This window comes from Mustelus asterias, unplaced genomic scaffold, assembly GCF_964213995.1.
Source record: "Mustelus asterias unplaced genomic scaffold, sMusAst1.hap1.1 HAP1_SCAFFOLD_114, whole genome shotgun sequence".
NCBI classification, from domain to species: Eukaryota; Metazoa; Chordata; class Chondrichthyes; order Carcharhiniformes; family Triakidae; genus Mustelus; species Mustelus asterias.
Window position 1 is genome coordinate 938,407 of NW_027590155.1, and position 14,173 is coordinate 952,579.

Consider the following 14,173-nt stretch of genomic DNA (forward strand, 5'->3'; position numbering starts at 1 on the left):
CCAGCATTTATTGCCCATCCTGGTTGCCCTGGGACAGTTAGGATCAAACACTTTGCTGCAGCTCTGGAGTCAGTGTAGGCCAGGCCGGATAAGGGACGGCAGGTTTCCTTCCGTAAAGCACATTACCGAACTCAATGTTTGTTTTTCCGACAATCGACAATGGTTTCATGGTCATCAGTAGATTCTTAATTCCAGATAGTTTTTATTGAAAAACAATTCTACAACGTGCCGTGGCAGGATTCAAAAGCGGGGCCCCATAAAATTGGATGAGTTTCTGGATAAATAATCTCGCGATAATATCACCAGGCCATCGTCTTTCCTAATATAAGCGTTTGTCTTGAGAGATTTGGATGTGTTTGTACAAGGAACGCAGGAAGATAGCATGGTGGTGCAGCAAACAATAGGAAGGGAATAGCATTTTGGTTTTTATTGCCAACAGATTGATGTATAAGAATAAAAACACCAATTTACATTTATACAGGGTTTTGTTGGGAGCAAGTGTGAAATATTCGGTGCAGTTCTGATATCCACAATGCTTGTTATTTTCGAAAAAGGCTACCCTTCCATCGGAGACGGTCCACTGGGTAGGTTCCTGTGATGAGAGAGTTCTCCTGGGATGAGAGGCTGGGTAAATTGGGTTGAAATTCCCTGGAGTTCAGAAGACTGAGAGACAATTTTATTGAACCTACAGAATACTGAGACATTGTTTCCCAGTCTCAGATGAGGACTCATCGGAGAACTGATACACAAACACATCCAGCCAAGACTCTAATTCTTAACTTTAATTGCATATTTGAAATGAATATATATTATACCATGTGATTTGGATGATATGAATATTCATTAAATAAATAATGGTGACAACACTTGACAACAGTCGAGCGGCAACACTTGAGAAATATTTTTATTCTTGCCTCTGTTCACAAGCCGGAACTGCGCGACAATGAATGCTTATGGGGAAAATAAAAGTACAACCACCGCCTCTGGATGGTACTGAGCCACCAACCATTTGCTTAAAGTCGAACGCAATAACGAATTCCGCAATTAAGACGAAGACACACTATATTAGGGTGTCAACGAGTGCTGTTATATATCCAACCCCAATTCTCTTTTTTAAAAACATAGTCGAGAACTACAACATGACCACATCGTTTACAATACTATGCAAACCCCTTTGACTACTTTACCCCCCCCCACAGTGTTGCAGCAATTTAGGGGTTTCCCGCTTCTCCCAACATGGGAAAGGGCCGTTTGATAGAGCAGAAAGGGACAAACTGTTTCTATTGACGATTGTCAGTAACCAAAAATTGGGACTGAAGGTACTTTCTGAAAGACAGAATTGTATTTCTGTGACGCCTTTCCCGGTTGGTGGACGTCACAATGCGCTTTGCAGCCAAAGAAAGACAGTCACAATTGAAACTAAGACAAAGATAAGGAAGGGGGCACTCGGATTTGAACCGAGGGCCGTTTGATCTGCAGTTAAACGCTCTACCACTGAGCTACACCCCCTCAGCTGTGAACTTATGCTCGGGATCCAGCATAGTCTTATTAAGTGGTGGAGGGGGTTCCAGTGGTCAGACTGCATCACGCTTTGTCTCAGAGTTACTGGTTTCTGAGTGAAGTCGGAGAGCTCAGCGTTTAAGTGAGCGAGATGTTTTCTTGTGATTTGGCTGAGATTTGGATCCAGGTCTGGGAGATGTTTGTGTCAATCTAACCGATAAAATCAACTCCATTGTCATGCAGATTTGAACTTGTATCCCCATCTCTATTGGCAGCGCTTTGCAGCCTATCACTGTCCTTCACTATCTGTGTTTGTTCTTGAACTGTTGCCCATGTGACATTTCCAATTCGGACACAAATATAGATCTAACTCCACTGCTTCTGACAGAGCTGTTTTCGACCAGGAAACGACTCAGGTTTGTTAAATGGATTGTAAAAAACTTTAAATCCTGGCATATCGAAGCCGATATATGACCCTGAAAGCGCCAAATCCTAAGCACTGGACCACCAGGATTTCATTCTCCTGGTTCTCCCATAGACTGGATACAGGAATATGCACAGTGCCAATTATTCACAGTCGCATTCTCCTTCCTGTCTTGTGCACGTTGTTCAGCTTTGAAATTATTCATTTTTTTCACATTAGCTTCCAGTGTGATGAAAGCAGAGCAGTGATAAGCGGAAGTTTTTCAACAGATTTACCACAATAAGTTTTATAACAAACATTACTCTTTGAATGTGGTGAGCTACAATGAAATTTAATGCAGTAGAAGGTAAGTCACTCATTCTGACAGTAGGTACCAGCAATTGCAATGTAAATATGATGTCGGGATACCGGCGTTGGACTGGGGTGGGCACAATAAGAAGTCTGACAGCATCATGTTAAAGTCCAACAGGTTCATTTGCTCCGATAATAAAATCAATTTGCTTTGTTTGATCAGCGCCCCAAAAGGTCCTGACTCCAAATAGACCTGGTGTTGTCAGACTTCCCAATGTAAATATGAATTGTTGTGGGTCATTGACAGGATTGTGGAATGGGGCAGATTTTTCCTTCTTCCTGTTCAACCTGCCACAAGTATCTCTCCCGTTTTCGACCAGGAAGCAATATCCACTCTCCTTAATTCATGTGTTGCACGAAAGCAATGAATCATCATTCCCTAACCGCGAATCGAACCCAGACCATGGCAGTTAAAGAAGCGAATTCTATCGACGAAACCAACACGGAAATTGAAGTGACCTGAGCATTATTGAGCAATTCTGGGCGTGTGTGTACGTGTGTGATTTCGGAGAAAGGTCACGTGCTCTCGGGTAATCCCTGATGAATGAAGCCTCCGACCTCTTTATCGCTGAACGTTTTGTGTTCTTGAGAAATCGTCCTCTGGGGCTGATGCAATGAGGCCAGGAGAGTAACTCACTGCACCGACTGCAATGTGATTGCGGTGCGATTTGCTGAAAGCTGTTAATTTTATAAAAATAATCTTTTTGCGAATTGTAAATGAAATGCCCTTCAGGACCCGGTAAGAATTCTCACAACACCAGGTTAAAGTGCAACAGGTTTGTTTGAAATCACGAGCTTTCGGAGCGCAGCTCCTTCATCACTCAGGCTGAGGATTCACCACATTTTTCTGTCTTTGAATGAAAGCAATAGATATCTCGTCAATTCCCCTGTATCCTGAGTGGACAACACTGATTTCCACAGTACACTGCTTTAAATGTTTGTTTTCAATGTGAAATTAGGTGGTTTGATTCCATGTGAAGGATTTAAACTTACACTCTTCCGGGACGATGGTGACATAGTGCTAAAATCAGTGGAGTATGAATCCTGTGGCCCAGTCTCACAGGTCACGATTCCACCGCAGTCTAGAACTGAAACGGAAGTGAAAGCTCGTCTCAGTAATGAAGCTTTGTTTTCTGATTGTCATGAAAACACATCTTGCAGAAGGAAATCTGCCATCCTTCTCCTTTCTGGCCTCCATGGGACTCCAGAGGAAAGGCAATGTGATTGACTCTTAACTGCCCTCTGAAATGGCCCAGCAAAATACTCAGTTCAGAGGGAAATAGGGATTTACAACAAATGCTGGCATTGACAACAAAATATATATTGCATTAGCAGCATTTTAAGAAATGATTAATTCTCATTTTGTTTCATTTCATGTGAAAGGGTGATATATTCCAGTGTCCTATTATTTAAAACCTCAGCCTTTCAGCTGTTCAAACAGGTAAGATTCAGTCAGAGAAAAGTGATCCACTGTGATCCAAAACTAGGAATTGTAGTTGCTGCGAATCCCACCTCAAAACAGAAAATGTTGGAAGGACTCATCGGCTTCAACAGCTTCTGTGGAGAGGGAAAGAGAGTGAATGATTCAGGTTGCTGACCTTTGACCCTAACTGGAAACAAGTAGTGATTGAATGGTTTACAAACAAGTACAGAGTCAAGGAAAATAGAGAGGGAGAGGAGGAAAGAACAAACGGTCTTCTGATAGGATGGAAGGCTGGAGTGATTGAATTACAATGGAGATGATTATTGTTCCCACTGACACAATCTCGCCGATCTGGGTTTAAATCTCATAATAAATAAGAACAAAACCTCTCGCTGAGTTCAGCGCTAAACTCCCCGCCTTCCAGTGAACTGGAGGTAGTTTTCAGTCAGAAACCCACAACTGTGAGAGAAACAACGCAGAAAGGAGAAAGACTCAGTTTGAGCGGTGACACTTCTGGAGGAATGGAGATCTGGAATTCACCCAGGAATGAGGCAAACTTTTAAAGGCAATGTCGCCCAACGTGGGGCTCGAACCCACGACCCTGAGATTAAGAGTCTCATGCTCTACCGACTGAGCTAGCCGGGCACATGGAGTAAGCTGCTTTCCATAACCTAAAATGCATGGAGACAAATACGGTTTTTCCATCTGGTGTCTCAGCTTGTTCTGATTTCAAAGTTTACAATGAATCGACCGACAGAATCCCCAAAGTTCCTATCCATTCCTCTCAATTATTAATTACGTTATTCACATCTTCCAATTCTTAGCCTCACCTCTCCCAAATATTCCAAACTCCTCTTACATCATTCACCTTATTTTTCTTTGTTCTTAATAATTTAGCTCGGGGTGGAGGGAACTCAACATTTACACTGTCAAACTGTTTCCCAGTTTCAGACTTTTCAGTAAGATCACCTCTGATTATTCTAAACTCCAGAGCGAACAGACTCATCCCACTGATTCTCTCCTTGCAGGAGAAACGCAGAAATCAATCCAGTGAACCTCGGTTACACACAGACAGCGAAATAATGGACAGAGCAAGGAACAAAATATGTCAACGTAATAAAAACATAGTCAGTGAGTCTGAGGGAGATATATAGAGACAATGAAAAACAGAAACAGCGAGTCCGGTACACATCCACAACCCACGAATGAATAACAATAATTACACAGCCAGCTGTCTCAACCAACAAACATGGGGTCCTCTAAACTGGTGAACAGAGATAAAGTGAATGGCCACAAGCATATTCACCTTTTAATGTCTTGATTTTCTTGTGTGAGTGTTGTGTTGATAGATTGCCTGCACTGTGTGCTCAGGTTCCCCAACCAAATCCCACGTAAACCAATCCCAACGTTTGCGCTGAAAATACATTCATAAAACCTATAACTTGTCCAATACGAAACAACAGCTGATTGAGGATCGAGCCCGGCATGTGAACCCGAAATTGTTCACACGCCCAGGCCTGAGTCATACCTCTCGCCCAACGAGCCGCTGCTGAATATGTTGTTCAATGAAAATATTTCCATTGACATCCGAAGCTGCTCAGACTTGTGCAGTGAAAGGTGAAAATGCTGGAAAAACTCAGAAAGCCAGACAGCTTGTGTGCACAGGAAAACAAATCTTATATTTTAGCTCCATAACCTTTCATTGGGAATAACTGGGATTTTTTAGAAATGTAGGAAGTTTTAAACAAGTGTTATCCAGCAGCATAACAAGAGGGTTTGAGGCCTCTTGCCGGGTGTAAATCAGAAGAGATTAAATGAGGGAAACAAAGAAATTTAAAGTAATTAAACCACAGAATTGGGCCATTCCTCAGTCCCTTACAGGACTCAGTTGTGTTGTGGATGAAGGGGCACCTGTGGATGTAATCTACGTAGATTACATTGGAGCCACAGTGATGAGTTGCTGGGTTTTGAAAATTGAAAGTTGCACTTAGGAAATAGAATTAGGAGCAGAAGTGGGCAAATTCAGCGCTTTGTGCCTGAACCGTCATGCAATCAGTTCATGACTGATCTCTCCCTGTTCTCAAATCCACCTCCCTCCCCGTTCCAATATCGCCTCATCCCTTTAATTATCAGGAATATATCTGTCTCTTTCTTGAAATCATTTAATGATTCAGACTCAACCGCGCTGTACGGCAATGCATTCCACAAATTCACGACCCTCAGTGAGAAGCAGTTCCTCCTCATCTCAGTTTTAAATCTAACACCTCTCAACCTATACATTTGACATGGTGTTCCCGATTGCGCATAAGAAAAAAGATTTCACTTTCTTCAATCCTATTTAGAATTTTATATACCACGATCACTTCAGCATCTTGTGGGACTATTTGACCTCACTGTCGATTTCATGTCCCAGCAAACACAATCAGTGTTGTCATTAGCTGAAGCAGCCACTTATGTTCCATCCAAACTGGACACATTAAGGGATATATGGTAAGTCATTTTGAAAAACACAGTTCACCTGTGGCCCTGGGAGTCCAGTGGGTTGTATTCAGTACTCCCCAGTGTTGTTTGTTTTCAATTCCCGCTCAGAGAACGATTATTTATAGCTCTCAGCAAACTATTGAAAAATAACCTGATTTACTATCTGATCGAAAGCAGTTCTACTAATAGCAGCCGAGTGAGTTTTGCAAGTCTACATCACAGCTGCAAATGTCACATGTGCAACAGGTCAAGAACAAACACAGTAGCAGAAAGATAGTGATAGGCTGCAAAGCGCTGACAATTGAGATGGTGATGGAAGGTAACATTTGGATGGTAAAAAGGTCAGATTTTGGCGTTCACACTGAATTATTGAACTTTTCCCTCACTCTGCAACGGAAATATTTGGAAAAGGTTCTCTCTCGTTTCAAACAGTCGGAAGTGAAATTAATAACTGTCAGTGGAATGTCTGTTGTATGCTGTCACTGATTCAATGTATCACTGGGGTGGAAACAGAAGGTGCCATATTGCAACAGAGACTTGCTTGTGGTGAATGTAGTCTGGCCTGGCGCGAAAAATAAAGCAACACATGCAGTGTGTGTAAAGCAAGTTGTAAAACAGGCTACAAGCATCTGGTCTGGTGGTCAGAGTTTGACACTTTCACTGCTGTTTCGATTGGTGGTCAGGTACTGGAGATTTGTTGCTTCATTCAAACCGTAAAAACAAATGTCAGTTATTGCCTGGTGGAACATATAAAACACAATCTCGCCTCATGTCCTGAAGTGAAGACTGAGCAAATTCAACAGGATGTTTTTTTTTTGTCATTTCTGGCAGGATATTGGGAACCAGACAAGGTTAAGGGCAGTTTAAATGGTGCTGGTCCTTCACTGCAGCTCATTCTGTTTCTGACTGGATGTGATTCCTGCTTGTTACACAGTTCAGGATCAATTAATTCTGTGAAGGAGCAGGCTCAAGCGAACTGATGGACTGTCGCAGCTCCTTTGCTGCTAATTTCAATAACATACCAGCAAAGGACACAGCTGCTTATGTGGTAGCGTAGCCGAGTAATCTAAGCCAGTGGCTAAAGGTCCAGTCTTTACGGAGCTGTTGGTTCGACTGCAGCCACTGCCAGAATGGGTTTGAGTTTTGGTCCCTGCAGTTGAAGTCCAGCATTTCAGATTGAATGCAAGAGTTTGTGCCGTGTCGTTGTTGACATGAAGAAAGAGGAGCGACAGAGCAATGTAAACAGTTGTTGAGGTAAAGGAACGAGTGTGGAAGGAGTGGAGCAAATTATCGTGGATTCTGGAATCGGAAACAAAAAGAGAAAATGCTGGAAAATCTCACCAGGTCTGGCAGCATCTGTAAGGCGTGAAGAAAGCTGACATTTCGAGTCCAGATGACCCTTTGTCAAAGCTGGGAGGAGTGGAGTTGCTCCGACAGAGAATACAAACGGGAACACCGGTTGAATGGCTGTCTGTCGAAATAAGCAGCAGGATTGCAAACATTGAGACTGCAGTCCCGGCCCAGGGGATGTATTGTGATTTTCTAACTGAGGTTCAAATCCTGTCATGTGCGCTTCCCGTCATTCCTCATTGTGACTTTTTTTTACTGAACGTTATTAGAAATGAAGAAATGGGTGCCGAGATGATCAACTCACTGCAAATTTGTCACATCAGCGTCACTGAGGGTCTCGTGATCAGCGTCGGCGCCGTGACGCGGTTTCGATTCCCAGACACGGAGTGAATACATTTTTGTTCATTTATTCATTTAACAAAAAAAGCGTCCGTGAAGTGAACAACAAGCTAAATCTTCCAGCTGGATGAACTTGTATCAGAGCTGGAAAAATCAGAGATGTAACATTGACGATAAACTCTGAAGAAGAACCACATGACACACACAACATACATGTCAAGTACATACACAATACACATGTCAAATCATGTCACTTTCAACTTCTGTCTTTTAACTTCCGGCTCTCCACCTCAGACATTTCCACATTCATCAAAAATCTCCGTCCTCAAATCCCATCCTGGTCTTCAATCCACGGATAACCCTGCACTTACTGGAAGCTCCTTGCAGCATTTGGCTCCATAGCTCAGTGGTTAGAGCACTGGTCTTGTAAACCAGGGGTCGCGACTTCAATTCTCGCTGGAGCCTATGAGCAAGGTTTAGCTAATAGAAGCTCTCGGAAAGGGGAATAGAGTCTGGGAGACGAAATAGGGAGCTTTGATGAGTGGAGGCGCAGATCGAGTGCAATTTTGGAAAGCGAATAGGTATTTCCTTCTTCGTCAAAAAATAGAAAGAGCAGGGCATATTTGAAGAGCTGAAAAAGGTAAGTGTCGATATTCAGCATGGAATAGATGCGTTTGTACAAGGAATGCATAAAGCTAGCATGAAGGTGCAGGCAATGATTGGAAGGAAAATTGCATTTTGGTCTTTATTGACGGCAGACTGGAGTCCAAGTATAATGAGGTGTTGCTGAAGTTGCACAGGGTTTTGTTGAGACCACATGTTGAATATTCTGTGCAGATATGATATTCACATTTAATAAAAGATGTGTTTGCATTTGAAACGGTGCAGATAAGGTTCAGCAGATGATCCCTGGGACGAGGGAGTTGTCGTATGATGAGAGGCTGAGTAAATTGGGCTGAAAGTCTCTGGAGTTTGGAAGAATGAGAGGCGATTTCATTAAACCTACACAAGACTGATTGGGTTTGACAGGGTGGATGCTGAGAGATTTCTTCTGCTTGTCGGGAAATCTAACCCACGGCAGTACAGTCTCAGGAAAATGGGCTGGTCATTTCGGCCGAAGAAAAGGCGAAATTACTTCACTGAAATGGTTGTGAATCTTTGAAATTCTCTATGCCAGACAGTTATGGAAGCTCCATCATCGAATACATTTAAGGTTGGGATAGACAGGTTTCTGGCCTCTCCGGGAATTCAGGGATATGGGGAGCTGGTGAAAAACTGAGTTGTACCCCAAGATCAGCCATAACGGTACTGAATTTCGGGAACACGCTCGATGGACCGAGTGGCCTACTCCTGCTCCTATTTATTGTGTCCCTGTGTATGATCAAGTCAGTAATTCATGTTAAAATAAAAACAGAAAGTGCTGGATGTTCTCAGCAGGTGTTGCAGCAAATGTGAAGCGGACAGAGAGTTAAGGATCTGAGTCTAATATGGCTCTTTTTGAACTAGTAACTGAGTGTGAGTTACAACAATTAGCACAATATCGAGACAGGGAATTGAATTGAATCCAGGCAGTGAAAGCCCTGAATTTAAACTCCTGTATTATTTCGGCCGTAAACTTGTTTAGGAAACTTACCTGCCAATTGAAAGTGTGGAGGTTTGAGAGCACCCCGAGCCAAATGGACTCCCGCTATTCCTGTTTCTGCTTATATTCCCGACATAGATTTACTTTGTGCCCTTCTGTAACAGTGAAATATTGTCCAAACTTTGCCAGTCTTGCTGTTATTCAGTAAATTACCATACTGTTATGATACAGAGGCTCATCCCCTTTATCTCACATCGTAATCTGGAAAAACTATTTGTGAAACTGCTAACTGTTTTTAATTAACGTTCAGAGGCTTATTAATGATAAAAATGCCTGTCATTCACTTTGAGTGAATAATTAACAAGCTATTTTATTCAAATAACCAATAACTTTATGTAAACAAGTAAAACATGTTAATTAAGGTACGGTTCGACTGAAATGCTGTTCGAATAATACTGGGAACATTCATTACCAAAACTGTAATAACAGAATTTCAGTCACTCTCAAAGAAATTATACAAACAGCCTCGATGGATTCAGAAGATTTTGGAGTTCTTCAGTAATTGTGCGGTGTCTGTAAGATCTTTCTAACTCCGTATCCTTCTGTTAGATAGTTTTCTTAAGCGAATTTTAATCTGTATGGGGTGGAGAACTGCTGTAGAGGCAAATGTTCTTTTGACTGGCTGCCCTGGCCTCTGGAGATGGTCACCCAAGATATTATCGAGCGATGGCTGTTCCTCTGGCCTTTTTTGACCTGATGTGGAGATGCCGGCGTTGGACTGGGGTAAACACACTAAGAGTTTTAACAACACCAGGTTAAAGTCCAACAGGTTTATTTGGTAGCAAATGCCATTAGCTTTCAGAGCGCTGCCCCTTCGTCAGATGGAGTGGATATCTGCTCGCAAACAAGGCACACAGATACAGAAAATCAAGTTACAGGATACTGATTAGAATGCCAATCCTTGCAGCCAGCCAAGTCTCAAAGATACAGACAATGTGAGTGGAGGGAGCATTAGGCACAGGTTAAACAAATGTGTATTGTCTCCAGGCAGGAGAGCCAGTGAGTTTCTGCAAGTCCAGGAGGCAAGCTGTGGGGGTTATCGAAAGTGTGAATCCAATATCCCTGTTGAGGCCGTCCTCATGTGTGCGGAACTTGGCTATCCATTTCTGCTCAGTGACTCTGCGCTGTCGTGTGTCGTGTTGGCCGCCTTGGAGAACGCTTACCCGGAGATCAGAGGCTGAATGCCCGTGACTGCTGAAGTGCTCCCCCACAGGAAGAGAACAGGATTGCCTGGTGATTGTCGAGCGGTGTTCATTCATCCATTGTCGCAGTATCTGCATGGTTTCCCCAATGTACCATGCCTCGGGACAGCCTTTCCTGCAGCGTATCAGGTAGACAACATTGGCCGAGTTGCAAGAGTAGGTACCGTGTAGCTGGTAGATGGTGTTCTCACGTGAGATGATGGCATCCGTGTCGATGATCCGGCACGTCTTGCAGAGGTTGCTGTGGCAGGGTTGTGTGGTGTCATGGTCCCTGTTCTCCAGAAGGCTGGGTAGTTTGCTGCGGACAATAGTCTGTTTTAGGTTGTGTGGTTGTTTGAACGCAAGAAGCGGGGGTGTGGGGATGGCCGTGGCGAGATGTTCGTCTTCATCAATGACATGTTGAAGGCTCCGGAGGAGATGCCGTAGCTTCTCCGCTCCGGGGAAGTACTGGGCGACGAAGGGTACTCTGTCCACCGTATCCCATGTTTGTCTTCTGAGGAGGTCGGTGCGGTTTTTCGCTGTGCCAATTCGGAACTGTCGATCGACGAGCCGAGCGCCATATCCTGTTCTTATGAGGGCATCTTTCAGCGTCTGGAGGTATCTGCTGCGATCCTCCTCATCAGAGCAGATCCTGTGTGTGTGGAGGGCTTGTCCGTATGGGATGGCTTCTTTACCGTGTTTAGCGTGGAAGCTGGAGAAGTGGAGCATTGTGAGGTTATCCGTGGGCTTGCGGTACAGTGAGGTGCTGAGGCGAGCGTCCTTAATGGAGATGCGTGTGTCCAAGAATGCAACCAATTCCGGAGAGTAGTCCATGGTGAGTCTGATGGTGGGATGGAACTTGTTGATGTCATCATATAGTTGTTTCAGTGATTGCTCACCACGAGTCCAAAGGAAGAAAATGTCATCGATGTATCTAGTGTATAACATCGATCGAAGGGCTGTGCGGTGAGGTCGTCTTGGTCGAACCTGTGCATGAAGATGTTGGCATATTGAGGTGCGAATTTGGTCCCCATCGCTGTTCCGTGTGTCTGGATGAAGAACTGGTTGTTAAAGGTGAAGATATTGTGGTCCAGGATGAAGCGGATGAGTTGTAAAATTGCATCTGGAAACTGGCAGTTGTCGGCGTTGAGTACTGAGGCCGTTGCAGCAATGCCATCGTCGTGGGAGATGCTGGTGGTAGAGCGCCGAGACATCCATTGTGACGAGGAGTGCTCCTGGTTCAACTGCTCCATGTGTGTTGAGTTTCTGTAGGAAGTCCGTCGTGTCGCGACAAAAGCTGGGGGTTCTTTGTACAATGGGTTTCAGGGTGCCCTCGACATAGCCGGAGAGGTTCTCGCACAGGGTCCCATTGCCCGATACGATGGGACGGCCGGGTGTGTTTGCCTTGTGTATCTTTGGGAGGCAGTAGTGATCTCCAACGCGGGGAGTACGTGGGGTGAGAGCACGGAGGGTGCTCTGAAGGTCCGGATCAAGGGTTTTGATCGGAGTGCTGAATTGACGGGTGTGTTCTTTGGTCTGATCTGTGGGTAACTGTCTGTAGTGTTCCTCGTTGTTCAGTTGTCGGTACACTTCTTTGCAGTAATCCGTTCTGTTCAGTATGACAATGGCCTCTGAGTGCGGAATTGTCTCCTCAACTCAGTCCTAAATGGTTGACACACCATCCGGATAATGTGAGCCCAGTTCAAAGCACTCCAGACTCCAGCAAGAGGCGGGGGAGGAGTGGGGGTGGGGGTTGGACGGGGTGTTGCGGGGGCCGAGTGGGGGTGGGGCGGCGGGGGGGGGGGTCGGTGGAAACAAGCTCTCAGCATGTACACTGTCAAACAGTCTCGCCGTTCCAGACTTTTCAATGGGATCACATTTCATTATTCCAAACCCCAGGGAGAACAAGGCAACGAATCTCTCCTCCAATGGCAACTGCCTCATCACAACAGTCAATCCAGTGAATCTTGGTTACACAAACAGCGCGAGAATAGAGGGAATTAAGAGCAAAGTATGGAAAGTTGACAGAGGCACAAAGAGAGACTCAGACAGTGAAAGAGACTGATGTCGATACACAGAAACAAAGAGATAGATATAGACAGTGAGTGGGGAAGTCAGCCACATCCAATGAATGAATAACAAAGTAGACAAAGCCAGCGGCCGGAAGCATTGGGTCGTGGAATCGTTGACGAGGGACAAAGAGAATGTTCAACAGCACAGTCAACTTTTGAAAACATCTCGAATTACTTGAGAGGCAGTTTCTCAAACCGAACCGTGAGTAAACTCATCCTGCCTTGTCCACGGCAAAGAAATGAGCAAGACTTCGCCATTGCAAAGAACAAGGGGGCTTGCCTGGGATTTGAACGCAGGGCCTCTCGCAAACTTGCAAATCACAACGCACAAAGCGAGAATCATGCCCCTAGACCAACGAGCCACTGCTGCAAGACCGGCTACAATACAGATATTATATTTCTATATCAATCTGATGTGACAACTGCAGTGCAAGTGGGGAGCGCTGGAAAAACTCAGGAAGCCAGGCAGCATGTGCACACAGGGAAAGGAATCTCCTGTTACACCTGCATAACTTTTCTTTTCAACTGGTAAAGGTTGGAAATGTAGGAAGTTTTAAACAAGTGAAATCCAGGAGCTAGAAAGCATAACAACAGGAAAGGGCTCTGATAAGGTACAATTCAGGAGAGATAAATGAACAAGTACTGTGTAGTCCATGGCCTGAGAGTGAGGAAAGCAGAATATCACAGAATGTTTGCACCGCAGCATGAGACCATTCACAAGATCTTTGAAGCAGTCACGTGTCTTGTGGATAACAGGGAGCTGGTGGGTGTACTGTACAGTGATTACACAGGAGCTGCAGTGATGAGGTTGGTGGATTTTGGAAATTGAGAGGAACACATGAGCAGCTTGTGTGACTATTTCACCTCATTGCCGCTTTTATACGGCAGCGAAAAGTAATCGTTGTTGCCACTGCATGAAGGACGAACTTATGTTCAACCTGAACAGAACACTTTGAAAGAGAGACTTGCCTCTGGTGGAAATAGATCAGAGATGAAAATAATGAAATATAAAATGAAGTAAATTAGATTCAGCATCCAACGTATTAGAAATATTGGGACGTCCAACCTATTAGAAATGTTGGGTTTACAGTAAGTGACATGAACTGATGCTGTGATCGCAGATATAGAACTGGGACCACCATCACACCGAGTGAATCCGCTGTCCGTTTAAATGTTGATCAAAGAAAACTTTTAATCATCTTGCACAATGGAACATACGGGAACTCAGTCAATAAGCACCCTTCACTCACAAATAACAGAAAAGGTCACTTTCATCTCGCAACTTTCAGCCTTTTGCCATCTTCTGTATATTTACCATGAAGATTTATAAAGTAAGTGAATAGAGTTTGTGATGGTTAAAAAAAAAACGCGTTCACACCCTTGGGATACGTAAGCACAGTGACGCACACA

General features: G+C 44.1%; 3 non-coding genes across 3 annotated transcripts; 1 reads left to right on the top strand and 2 right to left on the bottom strand.

Annotated features, from left to right (window-relative positions):
• Positions 1–1,437: 1,437 nt before the first annotated feature.
• On the bottom strand, positions 1,438–1,509 carry trnac-gca (transfer RNA cysteine (anticodon GCA)). The gene has a single exon. It is a non-coding gene; the product is annotated as a tRNA-Cys (tRNA).
• A 2,761-nt stretch (positions 1,510–4,270) lies between these two features.
• On the bottom strand, positions 4,271–4,343 carry trnak-cuu (transfer RNA lysine (anticodon CUU)). The gene has a single exon. It is a non-coding gene; the product is annotated as a tRNA-Lys (tRNA).
• A 3,917-nt stretch (positions 4,344–8,260) lies between these two features.
• On the top strand, positions 8,261–8,333 carry trnat-ugu (transfer RNA threonine (anticodon UGU)). The gene has a single exon. It is a non-coding gene; the product is annotated as a tRNA-Thr (tRNA).
• The last annotated feature ends 5,840 nt before the right edge of the window (positions 8,334–14,173 follow it).